Here is a 21377-nt window from a genome sequence, read left to right as displayed (position 1 = left end):
ATTTGCATCCATTTCACTTCTGCTCCCAACAGGAATAAAAAGCAGTGATTTCACCTCGCTTGTGGGCTCCTTCCTTTTTGCAGGCAAACTTCGTGTTTATGTTTGAGCGGTGAGCCTGAGCCGCGGAGGGAGGCCCTGGGGCTTGCTGGCCCCCCATGGAGACGCTTAAAAACGCCACCGGTATGGAAGCAATGGGGCACTTGTTGGCAGACTATGGACAGCTTTGTATTGAGAAGCATAACAGCACACCCCACTCGGGTTTTATTGTGACATTATCTAAGTGCTTGGGGGCAGGCTACTCACTCGAGTAAGACAGGTGACTACCAAGACCACAAGGCCATCTGATTGGCAACGCCCACTGAGGCGGGAAGTATGTTGCTGCCTGATAAAAATGCTTGCCTCCGAGTACAAGCCCAAGCCTCTGACGAAGTAAGGCTACGAAACGCGTCAGGCTGGACTTTGATGCTTGTTGCTGGAAATTTGCATCAATTTCACTGCTGCTCCCAACAGGAATAAAAAGCCGTGATTTCACCTTGCTTGTGGGCTCCTTCCTTTTTGCAGGCAAACTTCGTGTTTATGTTTGAGCGGTGAGCCTGAGCCGCGGAGGGAGGCCCTGGGGCTTGCTGGCCCCCCATGGAGACACTTAAAAATGCCACCGGTATGGAAGCAATGGGGCACTTGTTGGCAGACTATGGACAGCTTTGTATTGAGAAGCATAACAGCACACCCCACTCGGGTTTTATTGTGACATTATCTAAGTGCTTGGGGGCAGGCTACTCACTCGAGTAAGACAGGTGACTACCAAGACCACAAGGCCATCTGATTGGCAACGCCCACTGAGGCGGGAAGTATGTTGCTGCATGATAAAAATGCTTGCCTCCGAGTACAAGCCCAAGCCTCTGACGAAGTAAGGCTACGAAACGCGTCAGGCTGGACTTTGATGCTTGTTGCTGGAAATTTGCATCCATTACACTGCTGCTCCCAACAGGAATAAAAAGCCGTGATTTCATCTTGCTTGTGGGCTCCTTCCTTTTTGCAGGCAAACTTCGTGTTTATGTTTGAGCGGTGAGCCTGAGCTGCGGAGGGAGGCCCTGGGGCTTGCTGGCCCCCCATGGAGACGCTTAAAAACGCCACAGGTATGGAAGCAATGGGGCACTTGTTGGCAGACTATGGACAGCTTTGTATTGAGAAGCATAACAGCACACCCCACTCGGGTTTTATTGTGACATTATCTAAGTGCTTGGGGGCAGGCTACTCACTCGAGTAAGACAGGTGACTACCAAGACCACAAGGCCATCTGATTGGCAACGCCCACTGAGGCGGGAAGTATGTTGCTGCCTGATAAAAATGCTTGCCTCCGAGTACAAGCCCAAGCCTCTGATGAAGTAAGGCTACGAAACGCGTCAGGCTGGACTTTGATGCTTGTTGCTGGAAATTTGCATCCATTTCACTGCTGCTCCCAACAGGAATAAAAAGCCGTGATTTCACCTTGCTTGTGGGCTCCTTCCTTTTTGCAGGCAAACTTCGTGTTTATGTTTGAGCGGTGAGCCTGAGCCGCGGAGGGAGGCCCTGGGGCTTGCTGGCCCCCCATGGAGACGCTTAAAAACGCCACCGGTATGGAAGCAATGGGGCACTTGTTGGCAGACTATGGACAGCTTTGTATTGAGAAGCATAACAGCACACCCCACTCGGGTTTTATTGTGACATTATCTAAGTGCTTGGGGGCAGGCTACTCACTCGAGTAAGACAGGTGACTACCAAGACCACAAGGCCATCTGATTGGCAACGCCCACTGAGGCGGGAAGTATGTTGCTGCCTGATAAAAATGCTTGCCTCCGAGTACAAGCCCAAGCCTCTGACGAAGTAAGGCTACGAAACGCGTCAGGCTGGACTTTGATGCTTGTTGCTGGAAATTTGCATCCATTTCACTGCTGCTCCCAACAGGAATAAAAAGCCGTGATTTCACCTTGCTTGTGGGCTCCTTCCTTTTTGCAGGCAAACTTCGTGTTTATGTTTGAGCGGTGAGCCTGAGCTGCGGAGGGAGGCCCTGGGGCTTGCTGGCCCCCCATGGAGACGCTTAAAAACGCCACAGGTATGGAAGCAATGGGGCACTTGTTGGCAGACTATGGACAGCTTTGTATTGAGAAGCATAACAGCACACCCCACTCGGGTTTTATTGTGACATTATCTAAGTGCTTGGGGGCAGGCTACTCTCTCGAGTAAGACAGGTGACTACCAAGACCACAAGGCCATCTGATTGGCAACGCCCACTGAGGCGGGAAGTATGTTGCTGCCTGATAAAAATTCTTGCCTCCGAGTACAAGCCCAAGCCTCTGATGAAGTAAGGCTACGAAACGCGTCAGGCTGGACTTTGATGCTTGTTGCTGGAAATTTGCATCCATTTCACTGCTGCTCCCAACAGGAATAAAAAGCCGTGATTTCACCTTGCTTGTGGGCTCCTTCCTTTTTGCAGGCAAACTTCGTGTTTATGTTTGAGCGGTGAGCCTGAGCCGCGGAGGGAGGCCCTGGGGCTTGCTGGCCCCCCATGGAGACGCTTAAAAACGCCACCGGTATGGAAGCAATGGGGCACTTGTTGGCAGACTATGGACAGCTTTGTATTGAGAAGCATAACAGCACACCCCACTCGGGTTTTATTGTGACATTATCTAAGTGCTTGGGGGCAGGCTACTCACTCGAGTAAGACAGGTGACTACCAAGACCACAAGGCCATCTGATTGGCAACGCCCACTGAGGCGGGAAGTATGTTGCTGCCTGATAAAAATGCTTGCCTCCGAGTACAAGCCCAAGCCTCTGATGAAGTAAGGCTACGAAACGCGTCAGGCTGGACTTTGATGCTTGTTGCTGGAAATTTGCATCCATTTCCCTGCTGCTCCCAACAGGAATAAAAAGCCGTGATTTCACCTTGCTTGTGGGCTCCTTCCTTTTTGCAGGCAAACTTCGTGTTTATGTTTGAGGGGTGAGCCTGAGCCGCGGAGGGAGGCCCTGGGGCTTGCTGGCCCACCATGGAGACGCTTAAAAACGCCACCGGTATGGAAGCAATGGGGCACTTGTTGGCAGACTATGGACAGCTTTGTATTGAGAAGCATAACAGCACACCCCACTCGGGTTTTATTGTGACATTATCTAAGTGCTTGGGGGCAGGCTACTCACTCGAGTAAGACAGGTGACTACCAAGACCACAAGGCCATCTGATTGGCAACGCCCACTGAGGCGGGAAGTATGTTGCTGCCTGATAAAAATCCTTGCCTCCGAGTACAAGCCCAAGCCTCTGATGAAGTAAGGCTACGAAACGCGTCAGGCTGGACTTTGATGCTTGTTGCTGGAAATTTGCATCCATTTCACTGCTGCTCCCAACAGGAATAAAAAGCCGTGATTTCACCTTGCTTGTGGGCTCCTTCGTGTTTATGTTTGAGCGGTGAGCCTGAGCCGCGTTTATATATATATATATATATATACATATATATATATATATATATATATATATATATATATATTACCAACTGGCTGTCACCAGTAGGTAGGTAAAGTTAAGACCTATTTTCCAAATGAAATCCGCAACATTCTATTTGGAATAACTTTGGCGCCGGTTGACGAATCTTCGTGAAATTTTAAAACTTGTGGGACGCTCCGGTACGCTCCTATCCTGAAAGTCTCAGGGTGATTCGTCAAGCGGGGGCAGAAAAAAAAGGGGGTCCCAAAACATGTTTTCCCCATGCACTTTACCATAGGAACCTTTAGTCGCAGCTACAGCCCGAACTGCTGAACGGAATTACACCAAATTTGCCAAAAAGGAAGCCCTTGGTTCAGAGTCGTGCCTTTTGGTTAGATAGTGTAAATCCGTTCACTACTTCCTGAGAAAATCAAAAGTAAAATCACATATATATATATGGGCGCGGAGGATCCGCGCACCCTAAGCGCATCCTGCCGAGCACGAGCTGTATACTAATTTGCTGTCAACACTCCAAACCAGGAAGTGTTGGCAGCCATCTTGTGCCTCGGTAGAACCGAGGCACAAGAAAACAGAAGAAAAAATGTGCAGAATGCAAAAAGGGGGCAGGGTAGAAACACCCTGACCCCCAGGCTAAATTTTTTTAATCGATTCAGAAAAGGGGGTGGTGATGAACAGAGTGCCTGAATTAAGCAGACCACTCTTACCCAGTCCAAAGATCAGGGCTTGATCCATCACCGTTTTTTAGCTCACTGCACCATCCCAGCTCAGAACTTGGCTATATGCAAATTAGTCTGTTCCTGTCCCAGTGCATGATGGGAACAGGGCAAACCAAACTACCAAGCCAATTCTTATACTGGGAAGGAAACAAGCTTCCAGGGACCGGTTTCTGCCATTTCAGGCGTCGTCGGCCCGGCTTGCTTGAATCCTGATGGTGCAATGAGCAAGGGACTCACATCTGAGTATACCCTTCCACGCTTATGGTGGACAAATTGATTCAGAAAAGGGGGTGGTGATGAACAGAGTCCCTTTCTCACTGCTCCATCAGGATTCAAGCAAGCCAGGCCGAAGAGGCTGAAATGCCAGAAACCGGTCCCCGGTAGCTTGTCTCCTTTCTGGTGAAGAATTGGCTTGGTAGTTTGGTCTGCCCTGTTCCCATGATGCACTGGGCCAGGGACAGACTAATTTGCATATAGCCAGGTTCTGAGCTGGGATGGGGCAGTGAGATAAATAACGGTGATGGATCAAGCCCTGATCTTTGGACTGGGTAAGAGTGGTCTGCTTAATTCAGACACTCTGTTCATCACCACCCCCTTTTCTGTATCGTTTTTGGCCACTATATGTGTGGCAGGGTATACTCAGACATGAGTCCCTTTCTCACTGCTCCATCAGGATTCAAGCAAGCCGGGCCGAAGAGGCTGAAATGCCAGAAACCGGTCCCCGGTAGCTTGTCTCCTTTCTGGTGAAGAATTGGCTTGGTAGTTTGGTCTGCCCTGTTCCCATGATGCACTGGGCCAGGGACAGACTAATTTGCATATAGCCAGGTTCTGAGCTGGGATGGGGCAGTGAGATAAATAACGGTGATGGATCAAGCCCTGATCTTTGGACTGGGTAAGAGTGGTCTGCTTAATTCAGACACTCTGTTCATCACCACCCCCTTTTCTGTATCGTTTTTGGCCACTATAGGTGTGGCAGGGTATACTCAGACATGAGTCCCTTTCTCACTGCTCCATCAGGATTCAAGCAAGCCGGGCCGAAGAGGCTGAAATGCCAGAAACCGGTCCCCGGTAGCTTGTCTCCTTTCTGGTGAAGAATTGGCTTGGTAGTTTGGTCTGCCCTGTTCCCATGATGCACTGGGCCAGGGACAGACTAATTTGCATATAGCCAGGTTCTGAGCTGGGATGGGGCAGTGAGATAAATAACGGTGATGGATCAAGCCCTGATCTTTGGACTGGGTAAGAGTGGTCTGCTTAATTCAGACACTCTGTTCATCACCACCCCCTTTTCTGTATCGTTTTTGGCCACTATAGGTGTGGCAGGGTATACTCAGACATGAGTCCCTTTCTCACTGCTCCATCAGGATTCAAGCAAGCCGGGCCGAAGAGGCTGAAATGCCAGAAACCGGTCCCCGGTAGCTTGTCTCCTTTCTGGTGAAGAATTGGCTTGGTAGTTTGGTCTGCCCTGTTCCCATGATGCACTGGGCCAGGGACAGACTAATTTGCATATAGCCAGGTTCTGAGCTGGGATGGGGCAGTGAGATAAATAACGGTGATGGATCAATCCCTGATCTTTGGACTGGGTAAGAGTGGTCTGCTTAATTCAGAAACTCTGTTCATCACCACCCCCTTTTCTGTATCGTTTTTGGCCACTATAGGTGTGGCAGGGTATACTCAGACATGAGTCCCTTTCTCACTGCTCCATCAGGATTCAAGCAAGCCGGGCCGAAGAGGCTGAAATGCCAGAAACCGGTCCCCGGTAGCTTGTCTCCTTTCTGGTGAAGAATTGGCTTGGTAGTTTGGTCTGCCCTGTTCCCATGATGCACTGGGCCAGGGACAGACTAATTTGCATATAGCCAGGTTCTGAGCTGGGATGGGGCAGTGAGATAAATAACGGTGATGGATCAAGCCCTGATCTTTGGACTGGGTAAGAGTGGTCTGCTTAATTCAGACACTCTGTTCATCACCACCCCCTTTTCTGTATCGTTTTTGGCCACTATAGGTGTGGCAGGGTATACTCAGACATGAGTCCCTTTCTCACTGCTCCATCAGGATTCAAGCAAGCCGGGCCGAAGAGGCTGAAATGCCAGAAACCGGTCCCCGGTAGCTTGTCTCCTTTCTGGTGAAGAATTGGCTTGGTAGTTTGGTCTGCCCTGTTCCCATGATGCACTGGGCCAGGGACAGACTAATTTGCATATAGCCAGGTTCTGAGCTGGGATGGGGCAGTGAGATAAATAACGGTGATGGATCAAGCCCTGATCTTTGGACTGGGTAAGAGTGGTCTGCTTAATTCAGACACTCTGTTTATCACCACCCCCTTTTCTGTATCGTTTTTGGCCACTATAGGTGTGGCAGGGTATACTCAGACATGAGTCCCTTTCTCACTGTTCCATCAGGATTCAAGCAAGCCGGGCCGAAGAGGCTGAAATGCCAGAAACCGGTCCCCGGTAGCTTGTCTCCTTTCTGGTGAAGAATTGGCTTGGTAGTTTGGTCTGCCCTGTTCCCATGATGCACTGGGCCAGGGACAGACTAATTTGCATATAGCCAGGTTCTGAGCTGGGATGGGGCAGTGAGATAAATAACGGTGATGGATCAAGCCCTGATCTTTGGACTGGGTAAGAGTGGTCTGCTTAATTCAGACACTCTGTTCATCACCACCCCCTTTTCTGTATCGTTTTTGGCCACTATAGGTGTGGCAGGGTATACTCAGACATGAGTCCCTTTCTCACTGCTCCATCAGGATTCAAGCAAGCCGGGCCGAAGAGGCTGAAATGCCAGAAACCGGTCCCCGGTAGCTTGTCTCCTTTCTGGTGAAGAATTGGCTTGGTAGTTTGGTCTGCCCTGTTCCCATGGTGCACTGGGCCAGGGACAGACTAATTTGCATATAGCCAGGTTCTGAGCTGGGATGGGGCAGTGAGATAAATAACGGTGATGGATCAAGCCCTGATCTTTGGACTGGGTAAGAGTGGTCTGCTTAATTCAGACACTCTGTTCATCACCACCCCCTTTTCTGTATCGTTTTTGGCCACTATAGGTGTGGCAGGGTATACTCAGACATGAGTCCCTTTCTCACTGCTCCATCAGGATTCAAGCAAGCCGGGCCGAAGAGGCTGAAATGCCAGAAACCGGTCCCCGGTAGCTTGTCTCCTTTCTGGTGAAGAATTGGCTTGGTAGTTTGGTCTGCCCTGTTCCCATGATGCACTGGGCCAGGGACAGACTAATTTGCATATAGCCAGGTTCTGAGCTGGGATGGGGCAGTGAGATAAATAACGGTGATGGATCAAGCCCTGATCTTTGGACTGGGTAAGAGTGGTCTGCTTAATTCAGACACTCTGTTCAGCACCACCCCCTTTTCTGTATCGTTTTTGGCCACTATAGGTGTGGCAGGGTATACTCAGACATGAGTCCCTTTCTCACTGCTCCATCAGGATTCAAGCAAGCCGGGCCGAAGAGGCTGAAATGCCAGAAACCGGTCCCCGGTAGCTTGTCTCCTTTCTGGTGAAGAATTGGCTTGGTAGTTTGGTCTGCCCTGTTCCCATGATGCACTGGGCCAGGGACAGACTAATTTGCATATAGCCAGGTTCTGAGCTGGGATGGGGCAGTGAGATAAATAACGGTGATGGATCAAGCCCTGATCTTTGGACTGGGTAAGAGTGGTCTGCTTAATTCAGAAACTCTGTTCATCACCACCCCCTTTTCTGTATCGTTTTTGGCCACTATAGGTGTGGCAGGGTATACTCAGACATGAGTCCCTTTCTCACTGCTCCATCAGGATTCAAGCAAGCCGGGCCGAAGAGGCTGAAATGCCAGAAACCGGTCCCCGGTAGCTTGTCTCCTTTCTGGTGAAGAATTGGCTTGGTAGTTTGGTCTGCCCTGTTCCCATGATGCACTGGGCCAGGGACAGACTAATTTGCATATAGCCAGGTTCTGAGCTGGGATGGGGCAGTGAGATAAATAACGGTGATGGATCAAGCCCTGATCTTTGGACTGGGTAAGAGTGGTCTGCTTAATTCAGACACTCTGTTCATCACCACCCCCTTTTCTGTATCGTTTTTGGCCACTATAGGTGTGGCAGGGTATACTCAGACATGAGTCCCTTTCTCACTGCTCCATCAGGATTCAAGCAAGCCGGGCCGAAGAGGCTGAAATGCCAGAAACCGGTCCCCGGTAGCTTGTCTCCTTTCTGGTGAAGAATTGGCTTGGTAGTTTGGTCTGCCCTGTTCCCATGATGCACTGGGCCAGGGACAGACTAATTTGCATATAGCCAGGTTCTGAGCTGGGATGGGGCAGTGAGATAAATAACGGTGATGGATCAAGCCCTGATCTTTGGACTGGGTAAGAGTGGTCTGCTTAATTCAGACACTCTGTTCATCACCACCCCCTTTTCTGTATCGTTTTTGGCCACTATAGGTGTGGCAGGGTATACTCAGACATGAGTCCCTTTCTCACTGCTCCATCAGGATTCAAGCAAGCCGGGCCGAAGAGGCTGAAATGCCAGAAACCGGTCCCCGGAAGCTTGTCTCCTTTCTGGTGAAGAATTGGCTTGGTAGTTTGGTCTGCCCTGTTCCCATGATGCACTGGGCCAGGGACAGACTAATTTGCATATAGCCAGGTTCTGAGCTGGGATGGGGCAGTGAGATAAATAACGGTGATGGATCAAGCCCTGATCTTTGGACTGGGTAAGAGTGGTCTGCTTAATTCAGACACTCTGTTCATCACCACCCCCTTTTCTGTATCGTTTTTGGCCACTATAGGTGTGGCAGGGTATACTCAGACATGAGTCCCTTTCTCACTGCTCCATCAGGATTCAAGCAAGCCGGGCCGAAGAGGCTGAAATGCCAGAAACCGGTCCCCGGTAGCTTGTCTCCTTTCTGGTGAAGAATTGGCTTGGTAGTTTGGTCTGCCCTGTTCCCATGGTGCACTGGGCCAGGGACAGACTAATTTGCATATAGCCAGGTTCTGAGCTGGGATGGGGCAGTGAGATAAATAACGGTGATGGATCAAGCCCTGATCTTTGGACTGGGTAAGAGTGGTCTGCTTAATTCAGACACTCTGTTCATCACCACCCCCTTTTCTGTATCGTTTTTGGCCACTATAGGTGTGGCGGGTATACTCAGACATGAGTCCCTTTCTCACTGCTCCATCAGGATTCAAGCAAGCCGGGCCGAAGAGGCTGAAATGCCAGAAACCGGTCCCCGGTAGCTTGTCTCCTTTCTGGTGAAGAATTGGCTTGGTAGTTTGGTCTGCCCTGTTCCCATGATGCACTGGGCCAGGGACAGACTAATTTGCATATAGCCAGGTTCTGAGCTGGGATGGGGCAGTGAGATAAATAACGGTGATGGATCAAGCCCTGATCTTTGGACTGGGTAAGAGTGGTCTGCTTAATTCAGACACTCTGTTCATCACCACCCCCTTTTCTGTATCGTTTTTGGCCACTATAGGTGTGGCAGGGTATACTCAGACATGAGTCCCTTTCTCACTGCTCCATCAGGATTCAAGCAAGCCGGGCCGAAGAGGCTGAAATGCCAGAAACCGGTCCCCGGTAGCTTGTCTCCTTTCTGGTGAAGAATTGGCTTGGTAGTTTGGTCTGCCCTGTTCCCATGATGCACTGGGCCAGGGACAGACTAATTTGCATATAGCCAGGTTCTGAGCTGGGATGGGGCAGTGAGATAAATAACGGTGATGGATCAAGCCCTGATCTTTGGACTGGGTAAGAGTGGTCTGCTTAATTCAGAAACTCTGTTCATCACCACCCCCTTTTCTGTATCGTTTTTGGCCACTATAGGTGTGGCAGGGTATACTCAGACATGAGTCCCTTTCTCACTGCTCCATCAGGATTCAAGCAAGCCGGGCCGAAGAGGCTGAAATGCCAGAAACCGGTCCCCGGTAGCTTGTCTCCTTTCTGGTGAAGAATTGGCTTGGTAGTTTGGTCTGCCCTGTTCCCATGATGCACTGGGCCAGGGACAGACTAATTTGCATATAGCCAGGTTCTGAGCTGGGATGGGGCAGTGAGATAAATAACGGTGATGGATCAAGCCCTGATCTTTGGACTGGGTAAGAGTGGTCTGCTTAATTCAGACACTCTGTTCATCACCACCCCCTTTTCTGTATCGTTTTTGGCCACTATAGGTGTGGCAGGGTATACTCAGACATGAGTCCCTTTCTCACTGCTCCATCAGGATTCAAGCAAGCCGGGCCGAAGAGGCTGAAATGCCAGAAACCGGTCCCCGGTAGCTTGTCTCCTTTCTGGTGAAGAATTGGCTTGGTAGTTTGGTCTGCCCTGTTCCCATGATGCACTGGGCCAGGGACAGACTAATTTGCATATAGCCAGGTTCTGAGCTGGGATGGGGCAGTGAGATAAATAACGGTGATGGATCAAGCCCTGATCTTTGGACTGGGTAATAGTGGTCTGCTTAATTCAGACACTCTGTTCATCACCACCCCCTTTTCTGTATCGTTTTTGGCCACTATAGGTGTGGCAGGGTATACTCAGACATGAGTCCCTTTCTCACTGCTCCATCAGGATTCAAGCAAGCCGGGCCGAAGAGGCTGAAATGCCAGAAACCGGTCCCCGGTAGCTTGTCTCCTTTCTGGTGAAGAATTGGCTTGGTAGTTTGGTCTGCCCTGTTCCCATGATGCACTGGGCCAGGGACAGACTAATTTGCATATAGCCAGGTTCTGAGCTGGGATGGGGCAGTGAGATAAATAACGGTGATGGATCAAGCCCTGATCTTTGGACTGGGTAAGAGTGGTCTGCTTAATTCAGACACTCTGTTCATCACCACCCCCTTTTCTGTATCGTTTTTGGCCACTATAGGTGTGGCAGGGTATACTCAGACATGAGTCCCTTTCTCACTGCTCCATCAGGATTCAAGCAAGCCGGGCCGAAGAGGCTGAAATGCCAGAAACCGGTCCCCGGTAGCTTGTCTCCTTTCTGGTGAAGAATTGGCTTGGTAGTTTGGTCTGCCCTGTTCCCATGGTGCACTGGGCCAGGGACAGACTAATTTGCATATAGCCAGGTTCTGAGCTGGGATGGGGCAGTGAGATAAATAACGGTGATGGATCAAGCCCTGATCTTTGGACTGGGTAAGAGTGGTCTGCTTAATTCAGACACTCTGTTCATCACCACCCCCTTTTCTGTATCGTTTTTGGCCACTATAGGTGTGGCAGGGTATACTCGGACATGAGTCCCTTTCTCACTGCTCCATCAGGATTCAAGCAAGCCGGGCCGAAGAGGCTGAAATGCCAGAAACCGGTCCCCGGTAGCTTGTCTCCTTTCTGGTGAAGAATTGGCTTGGTAGTTTGGTCTGCCCTGTTCCCATGATGCACTGGGCCAGGGACAGACTAATTTGCATATAGCCAGGTTCTGAGCTGGGATGGGGCAGTGAGATAAATAACGGTGATGGATCAAGCCCTGATCTTTGGACTGGGTAAGAGTGGTCTGCTTAATTCAGACACTCTGTTCATCACCACCCCCTTTTCTGTATCGTTTTTGGCCACTATAGGTGTGGCAGGGTATACTCAGACATGAGTCCCTTTCTCACTGCTCCATCAGGATTCAAGCAAGCCGGGCCGAAGAGGCTGAAATGCCAGAAACCGGTCCCCGGTAGCTTGTCTCCTTTCTGGTGAAGAATTGGCTTGGTAGTTTGGTCTGCCCTGTTCCCATGATGCACTGGGCCAGGGACAGACTAATTTGCATATAGCCAGGTTCTGAGCTGAGATGGGGCAGTGAGATAAATAACGGTGATGGATCAAGCCCTGATCTTTGGACTGGGTAAGAGTGGTCTGCTTAATTCAGACACTCTGTTCATCACCACCCCCTTTTCTGTATCGTTTTTGGCCACTATAGGTGTGGCAGGGTATACTCAGACATGAGTCCCTTTCTCACTGCTCCATCAGGATTCAAGCAAGCCGGGCCGAAGAGGCTGAAATGCCAGAAACCGGTCCCCGGTAGCTTGTCTCCTTTCTGGTGAAGAATTGGCTTGGTAGTTTGGTCTGCCCTGTTCCCATGATGCACTGGGCCAGGGACAGACTAATTTGCATATAGCCAGGTTCTGAGCTGGGATGGGGCAGTGAGATAAATAACGGTGATGGATCAAGCCCTGATCTTTGGACTGGGTAAGAGTGGTCTGCTTAATTCAGACACTCTGTTCATCACCACCCCCTTTTCTGTATCGTTTTTGGCCACTATAGGTGTGGCAGGGTATACTCAGACATGAGTCCCTTTCTCACTGCTCCATCAGGATTCAAGCAAGCCGGGCCGAAGAGGCTGAAATGCCAGAAACCGGTCCCCGGTAGCTTGTCTCCTTTCTGGTGAAGAATTGGCTTGGTAGTTTGGTCTGCCCTGTTCCCATGATGCACTGGGCCAGGGACAGACTAATTTGCATATAGCCAGGTTCTGAGCTGGGATGGGGCAGTGAGATAAATAACGGTGATGGATCAAGCCCTGATCTTTGGACTGGGTAAGAGTGGTCTGCTTAATTCAGACACTCTGTTCATCACCACCCCCTTTTCTGTATCGTTTTTGGCCACTATAGGTGTGGCAGGGTATACTCAGACATGAGTCCCTTTCTCACTGCTCCATCAGGATTCAAGCAAGCCGGGCCGAAGAGGCTGAAATGCCAGAAACCGGTCCCCGGTAGCTTGTCTCCTTTCTGATGAAGAATTGGCTTGGTAGTTTGGTCTGCCCTGTTCCCATGATGCACTGGGCCAGGGACAGACTAATTTGCATATAGCCAGGTTCTGAGCTGGGATGGGGCAGTGAGATAAATAACGGTGATGGATCAAGCCCTGATCTTTGGACTGGGTAAGAGTGGTCTGCTTAATTCAGACACTCTGTTCATCACCACCCCCTTTTCTGTATCGTTTTTGGCCACTATAGGTGTGGCAGGGTATACTCAGACATGAGTCCCTTTCTCACTGCTCCATCAGGATTCAAGCAAGCCGGGCCGAAAAGGCTGAAATGCCAGAAACCGGTCCCCGGTAGCTTGTCTCCTTTCTGGTGAAGAATTGGCTTGGTAGTTTGGTCTGCCCTGTTCCCATGATGCACTGGGCCAGGGACAGACTAATTTGCATATAGCCAGGTTCAGAGCTGGGATGGGGCAGTGAGATAAATAACGGTGATGGATCAAGCCCTGATCGTTGGACTGGGTAAGAGTGGTCTGCTTAATTCAGACACTCTGTTCATCACCACCCCCTTTTCTGCATCGTAAATTTTTTTAATCGGCAAAATCCACGCAGGGTGAGCCAAATCCGGGGGGCATGCTGAAAAAAAGTGTGGGGGTCCCAATCCCCCTCACACTGCCCCGGGACCGCCACCCCCGGGGCAAAGCATTAATAGTTGTGAAAAGTACTCGCAAATTAATTTAAACATGTCTGCTTCCGATGTGACAGTAACACCGAGGAAGGCAGATTGCTGAAATTCGGTTGTTGCTAGCTTGATGAAAAAATAAAACTTCTTCAAGCGCCCGAGAGTGCGTACTTTTCTTCAGGATTGGGGAAAGTGGGGCGATAATAATTAAATATATATATATATATACATATATATATATATATATATATATATATATATATATATATATATATATATATAACGCTCCAATTCCTCTTCGTTTCAAAAGAAGTCAACAGCACTCGAGGGGTACTTTCCAACGTGCAGGTTTATTTCACACAGGCACTCTCCAAAGACGCGTTTCGGCGCGTTGCCTTCGTCAGTGTGGTAACAGTGATTAACACTTTTAGGTGGATTAAATACAACATTTTCACTTCCTTACTCTATACATAGATATAGAAAGAGGACAACCCCACTCTAGTCGCTCTAGGCGCCATCTTGGAATATCAGTATGTACAACCTAGGAATTATCACAGATTGTGCAATAGAGCCCATAGATGGGCGAATCCATACAGGTAGTGGGTATAAACAATAGATTTTATGTTTCTGGTGTAAACAACAAAGATAAAGCCGTGGATCGGCTAGGGTCCTCTATCTAATAAATCACATAATGGTCCACCAATGTCTGCAGACATTCAACATCTCTTGTTACCATATAAGTCGCAAAGCAGTACAACTCACATTATTAAATATCAATTCATCAATAATATTATATCAATGAGAGTTCCAAAATCCTTAGAGCACGACGTTATTAAATACTATGCCATACTAGGCAAAGGAGGAAGCTCTAGAGGAATGATCAAAGTCCATTCAACATAATGTTGGGCCTTGATCTAGTGAGTGTTCTGTAAATTAGGCGACAATAGTAAACAGAAGGTAAATGCTCGATTAACCGTTATGAATACCTTCACAAAACAAGCAAACAGCTACTTCAGTGAACATCGGATTCTACATCACATTGCAGCTATATAAGAAGTCATCTATAGGCTATCTTGTCACCCAAAGTTCCTACTACTGTGCTTCCCTGTTGATTCTTGCAGATAGGGAAGTAACTTGGACGCTACATGGCCTTGACGGTACTATGTAGTCCTATTTTATTTGCCCAGGTGAAAAGCCATCTCCTCCCCCGCGTTCAAGCCCCTGGGATACTTCGTAGAAAGATCTATAATGAACCTTGATTCAAGTCTACGGAGTCGTCTGAGGCGATCTCCGCCCCTCACGTTGGGTGGTATGGTGTCAAGACCGAAATATTGTAACAATTTCCGGTCTCGTCCATGGACCTCCGCGAAGTGGCGGGCCACTGGGTAGCTGGGGTCTGCTTTGTCGATGGCTCTCAAGTGCTCCATAACCCTAAGCTTCAGTTCTTTAATGGTGCTGCCTATGTAGCGGAGGCCACACGGGCAGTGCAAACAGTAAACAGCGTATTGTGTACTGCAGGTGATGAACTTTCTAATTGGTATGCTCATTCCTGTATCTGGTATAGTGTACGAGAGAACTCTCTTGCTACTCGCACAAGCTTTGCATCTCCCACAGGGAAAAAACCCTCTTTGATCTTTTAAGGTGTTCACCCTAGGGGGAGGTTTTTCCAGGTGGCTGCTAACAAGCATATCACCCACAGACCTTGCTTTACTGAATGTAACTAATGGATTAGGGGGAAGATCATCCTTTAATATAATGTCCGTTTGCAGAATATGCCAGTTCTTTTTAAGCATTCTTTTCAGGTCATTAGCTACAGTGGAATAGGGGGTGATCAACCTAAATTTATTGGTGGTGGTGGTTCTGTTTCTATCACGGCCTGATCCATCTGGTCTGGCAGTGAGTAGACTCCCTCTTGGTATCTTTTTTACCCTTCTCAGCGTATCATGCAGTAGGTCTTCGCCATATCCCCTTACCTTGAAGCGGGATACACATTCAGAGGCAGCCGCCTCGAAATCCGAATCTCTGGAACAGTTCCTACGAATTCTCAAAAGCTCTCCGTAGGGAATGCTATTGATAAGTTGTGGTGGGTGGCTGCTGCTGGCAAAGAGTGTAGAATTGCCAGCAGTCTCTTTCCTAAATAGGCTTGTGTGTAGTTGCCCATCTTCAACAAACACCTTCAGGTCTAAATACTCCGCTGCCACAGGAGAAATAGATCCCGAAAAGTGTAAGTTGAGATTGTTGTTATTGAGCGACTTGATGTATTCAGTGGCTGTTGTAGCATTGCCGTTCCAAACGATGAAAAGGTCATCGATGTAGCGATGCCAACACACGATAGTGCCCACCTCCTGCCCAACCTTGCAGCTCCTGGGTACCTGCTCCTCCCACCAGCCCACGAAAAGGTTCGCGTAGCTGGGAGCGAAGCAGGTACCCATCGCCGTCCCTGACTTCTGTAGGTACAGTTGTTCTTCGAACAGGAATACATTGTGGGTTAAGCAGAATTCAACAAATTCCAGTATCATGAGATTGTGTCTGGCGAAGCGCACCTGGCGCTGTTCTAGAGCATGTCTTATTGCTTTCAGTGTATATATATATATATATATAATACGTCGTCACCACCAACGGCTTTCCCGCACAGAAAATGATGATGAGCAGACCCAAAGTTTCTGGTGCAAACTTTAAAGTGCTTTTATTGTGCCCCGCATGTCCGCCATAACGCATTTCTCTTCCCCGTGAAGCTTGATCACATGACATGTTGCAAGTGATCAGGACTGCTATTTAAAGTGCTAGTTCAATCGAGTGAATCTCGTTCAGTGCATTACAGGCATAGACATGAAAAAAATACTACAGAACTTGGTAGCTGCTGGTGATACATGAATCTAGAAATCCAGCCTTTATTTCTGTCACTTGTATCACATATGGTATTAAAGTATTATCTGTGATGGAAAAGAGATGTATCTTGCCAGGACTAAAAATATAATGCTAATGAGTATTTGTTAAGTTACAGCTGATGAATTATGTGTACTGCAAATCATTCACATCACATACTTGATTTATATTTGACTGAAGGTAGTTATAGTAGATATAAGTACATGAATTACAATTCAGGGTATTCCATAAATGTACATAGGTTTTTTATATCTTTCAGCTCTATGAAGTCATAGAGTTATCAGCAGCCACAGAGAGCGAGTTATACCAAAATCCCCACAAGGTATATCAGATGTCACCTTAGCAAAGTGAACCATAATATAATTGAATAAATGCTAAAATCATTCTTTCTTGTTTTAGACATCAACAATTCTACAGTGCAGGTTGAGTCCATCAGTAGCAACAGGTGAGGTGAAGACATCCAGTGATTCTTTTTCTCTCTCTCTTGTTGAATTTCCCTTTTCCCCTATCTAGTGCTGCCCATATTTTACATAGTTTGCATGATTTTCAATTGGTTCAGGGAAGTGTGAATATTTGCTTTGCTTCTGTTGGAGTTGAATTGCCAGGATAGTTCAACAGTGGCATGCTGATCCACAGAAGTTAAATGAATTACTGGTTTATTGACTAACAAAAATAGATGGAAGTGCTACTGGAAACCTGTCAATTGATTAGGTGTATAGTGTCATTCATATCATCACCCATATCAAAATGTGAAGCATTTCGCATCCTGCAAAGGTTGAGAACTAAATATGATGGCTGAAAGGGCACAAACGTTTTACCATTTATAACCTTTTGAGTTTGTCTTTTAAGTTAAGGCAATCCATGAATTCAAGACATTAATCATTATTTTATTATACTTAATAACCAACTTTTATCTATGAGTGGGCACATATGTGCGTGTTGTATGATTCTTTTAGCAAAGATGAGGGAGTATAATGTACTTCTCTGGTTTTTTTTGCCTTGAATATGAGTTTCTCTTTTTTCTCTTTAATGTCTAAAAGGTATTTTTTGAAACTGTAAATATTTCTAATTCTGTGTATAATATGCAAAAACATTGTATTTGACTATGCTTACTGTTTTCTTGAATCACGTGGTTTTACATATTGTTTACTTTAAAATAAAATAACAGATTTACATAGTTTCTCATCACATCAAGAAAAGGCGTTATTGACCAATTTGGGAGGTTTAACTTTATCTATTGTTTCTAATATCTTTTGTGAGCTCAAAATAGATATCTTCTTGGGGAATACTCATGTGATAGCTTTTACATCTGTATTTTGGACAAATCGGTCACGTGCTGCACCAAACATAAATTGGTGTTTGAATTAAACAGGGCCTGATTTAGAGGGACTTGCTTTTTGTTTTATTGACTCTCTGCACCCTAGATGTTCTCCCTTCATCTGTGTGTGTGTGTGTGTGTGTGTTTGTGTGTGTGTGTTAGTGTGTGTGAGTGCGAGTATGTGTATGTGTGTGCACGAACATTTGAAGCAGCAGATTTAGCATGTTGGCAAACCACTGGGCCAGATCATACCTGTCTCTTTCTGTATTCTTAGTCTACATAGTCTTCAAGTAAGTCTTCTTTGTCTAAGTGTGCACGTGCCTATGTTCTACTTTTAAATAATCAGAACCTTAAGCGGTAAATACAATTTTACAAGCATTTAAAAAAAAAAAAAGACAGACTTCACATATAACACTAGGTACAACCTTAACACTGGACAGAGCAATTATGTAGGAAAGTGCCCTTTTTAACATAATCATCCCCACTTTTTGCCTTGTGTTTGATGTGATTTCGACTACAAGTGCACTGGGTTCCTGCTAACCAGGTCCCTTCTGCCAGATCTCGTATCCAATACTGTGCTATTGTTTCTCCCATTGGCGATACCTTTAGAACCCTTTCTAAGTCCCTAGTAAATGATACCTTTGGTACCTAGGGCCTGAGGTACTAAAGAGGGTCCCTAAGTGCTGCAACACTAATTATGCCACCCTAAGGGACCTCTCACCAAACCCATGCAAGACTGCCATTGCAGACTACGTGTTTTGGTGCAGACCCAAAAGTGAAAATAGAACATGACACACATCCCTGTGTGCCATGTCCCCTAACCCTGCATGTAATATTTGTAAGTCACCCCTACAGCACGCCTTACAGGCTTAAGGCAGACTTATATTACATGTGAGGACAGAGCTGCTTAAGCAGATATACCCATGTGCTGATCAGTTCCATTGCAACAAGTACAAGTGATCAAGGAAGCCATTTTAAAACCTGTGCTGGACATTGGCAAAAAAGAGTTCCCCAGCTACACAACGGCTTCACTGAAAAGAGGGATATTTGGTATCAAACATCTTGTTTTAATAAACCCACACTGGTGCCAGTATCGAAGTTGGTGATACATGCACCCAGAGGGCACCTTAAAGGTTTCCCCTGAAAACCTACCAGCCCCTGGTGCTGACTGACTGGTGTTCTGCCACCAGAGACAAGTCTGACCCCAAAGGGCGAGGGCATTTGCTCTCGGGAGGCCAGAAACCAGGCCTCCCACAGGATAACCTCGAGATTAACGTTCCAAGGCAGGGGAGCTTCAAAGCACCTACTGCCTTTGGTGTGTGAATCTGGTTTTTTCTCACAGGAGAAGAAGCCTACCTCCTTTGGCCAGAGCCATTTGGCACTTGGACAGGCAGGTAAATTATCTAGATAGGTGTGTTCACCCTCAGGCTAATGGCACCCCTAAAGTGGGCTACTTGAGGTGAAGGCGACTTTTCAAACTTAGCCTTATTGGTGATGGCAAAATCATGAATTCTGGGACAGGGTTAGGACCACCTCCCCCAGAAAGTGGTGATATAAGTGACCCCAAGGGTAGATAGCCAATTAGCTACTACCCTACACTCCTGTAAATTCAGTATTTAGGGGAACTCAGGCACCAGGAAATCAGATCCTGAAGACTAAAAGAATAAGGTCCTAAAAGCCGCGAAAAAGCAAGAACTGTGGAAAAAGCAACTAACTTGGCGCCAACCTTGCAGGTTTGTCTGCTGTTCCCAATGATTGCACCAAAGCCGACTCATCCTGCAAGCTGCTGTGCCTCCAAAAGCCTGGGAGGACAACCAGCACTTCTCCCAAGACTCAGGAACAACCATGGAGCAGCACAGCTGCTTCCCTTCATCCTGCAGGCACCCAAAGAGACTTGAGAGGACTTCGGACCGCCAAAACCCAGCACTGGAAAGCACCACTGCACCCGTGCCACCTAGCCTAAGCTGAAGTGGGCAAACAGTGCCAGCGTGGTTCCCTCGGCCCACCATCCTGGACCTTTCCACTGTGGACTTCCCAACGCTGCCTGCAGCCTCTGTTGGCAAGCCCCCTTTACCACGAGTGCTCCGGGTGACAAATACCCGATGCCTGAAGACATCTGTGCACCCATAGCCCCTGGCCTGTGGAGAAGAGTACCAAAGGTGTCTCCACATCCCCAAGCATTGTGAGACCTGAGCCCCCCGACTAGCTTCCCAGTCCAAGCCGGTGGTCTCTTTTCAACCAGACCAATTCCCATAGGATAACATTGGCACCTGATGCCGAAAAGCACCTCTACACCCGCACTCCCCAGTGCCACCTGACTGACCTGTTGGGGCTGCCTTGGATCTTGCCCCCTACTCACCGTGTTCTTTTTACATTATAAATAGATTTTCATCAAGTACAGATAGCAACAGATTGTACCGGACTTAGGGGAAATCGAGATATATGAAGGGATGAAGGCATGATTGCATTCACATTTACCAAATCAAGAAGTGTGATAGTCCAGCAGTTCGTGCAGTGTCGCAAAAGCCACATAATCCGCCGCCAGTCTGCATAACTTCCCTGGGGAGAAACAGTCCAATGTCAGCAATAGGGGAGGAAAAAGGAGAAAGAAAGAAAAGGAAAAGAAGACAAGAGCCTGGGTAAACAAGGGGGCATGGGGGAGGAGGGGAGGTGTGCCTCTCTGGCCGTTCTTGGAGGAAAGGTACGGCACTGCATGAGATGACCCCTCCTGCTTCTCTTACATCCCCGTTGTCGCTAACACTTCCACTTCAGGGGCTTGCGCGTGGTCAACTGGATATGTTCTGAGAAAACTTTGCAATGGTTCCCATATGTTCTGAGGGCGTGCTTGTGCAGGCATTAGTTCCCAGAACTCTGACAGCTGACTATTGCAGGACGCTGCATCCCTGAGCCATTTGTCCCTACACGGTTTGTACTTACGGACCCAGCAGATCGCCACACGTCTCTTGGCCAATAGCAGCAACATGGCTGTCAGTTTCCTAGTGTCAGCTGGGATGTTGTTAACGTATCCTAGCAGGGCAACCAACAGGGTACACTCCAACCTGCACTCCAGCATTTCATCCAACGCGTCAAATACACAGCCCCAGTATCTCGCAACATCCTGGCACTCCCAAGCCAGGTGCATAAAGGTGGCCTCCGGCGCTCCACATCGCGCGCATCGTGCATCCACACTCAGCCCCGCTCTGCGCAGCCACAAAGGGGTCCTGTACAATCTGTGGAGGTATTTAAAATGGATAAGCCTCAGCCTATAGTTGGGTGACATATCCCTGGATTGCGTGCAGCCATAGGTCCATACACCCTCCACCAATGGGGCTCCCAGACTTTCCTCCCATTCGCGCTGGGAAGGGGGCACACTTATTGGAGATTCACTCTGCATGCCAGAGTAAAGGTGTGCTATGAGTTTACGGTGTGAATGATTGCTTAAAAATGCTTCCAAAACTTGGAACGTTGGTGGAGCGACCTCGAACGATTCATATTGCGCTCGCATCGCAGCCCTTAGCGCTGGAAATATGTAATTCTGGGACATATGTAGGTAATTCACATTTTGCGATTCTCTAATAGCGATTTTTAAGGATTCGCTATTTGAGAATTGCAATATGGAATGTAGGTAAAAATCGCAATATTTTTGCGAATCTCTAAAATTCCTTAATTGCGATTAGC

The 21377-nt window shown here is 47.9% G+C and overlaps 1 protein-coding gene across 2 annotated transcripts in view; it reads left to right on the top strand.

The window, feature by feature from the left end:
- The window catches only part of EPCIP (exosomal polycystin 1 interacting protein), a 147863-nt gene that overhangs the window by 49881 nt on the left and 76605 nt on the right, over positions 1-21377 (top strand). For both annotated transcript variants that reach the window (XM_078656229.1, XM_078656230.1), the window contains exon 2: positions 16781-16826. The gene's annotated coding sequence lies outside the window, so the exon portion shown is untranslated. The remainder of the gene's footprint in view (positions 1-16780; positions 16827-21377) is intronic.

The sequence above is a fragment of the Lissotriton helveticus genome, chromosome 8, assembly GCF_964261635.1.
Source record: "Lissotriton helveticus chromosome 8, aLisHel1.1, whole genome shotgun sequence".
Lineage (NCBI taxonomy): Eukaryota > Metazoa > Chordata > Amphibia > Caudata > Salamandridae > Lissotriton > Lissotriton helveticus.
The sequence above is the reverse complement of the archived record's forward strand: the minus strand, read 5'-3'. Positions and strand labels throughout refer to the sequence as shown.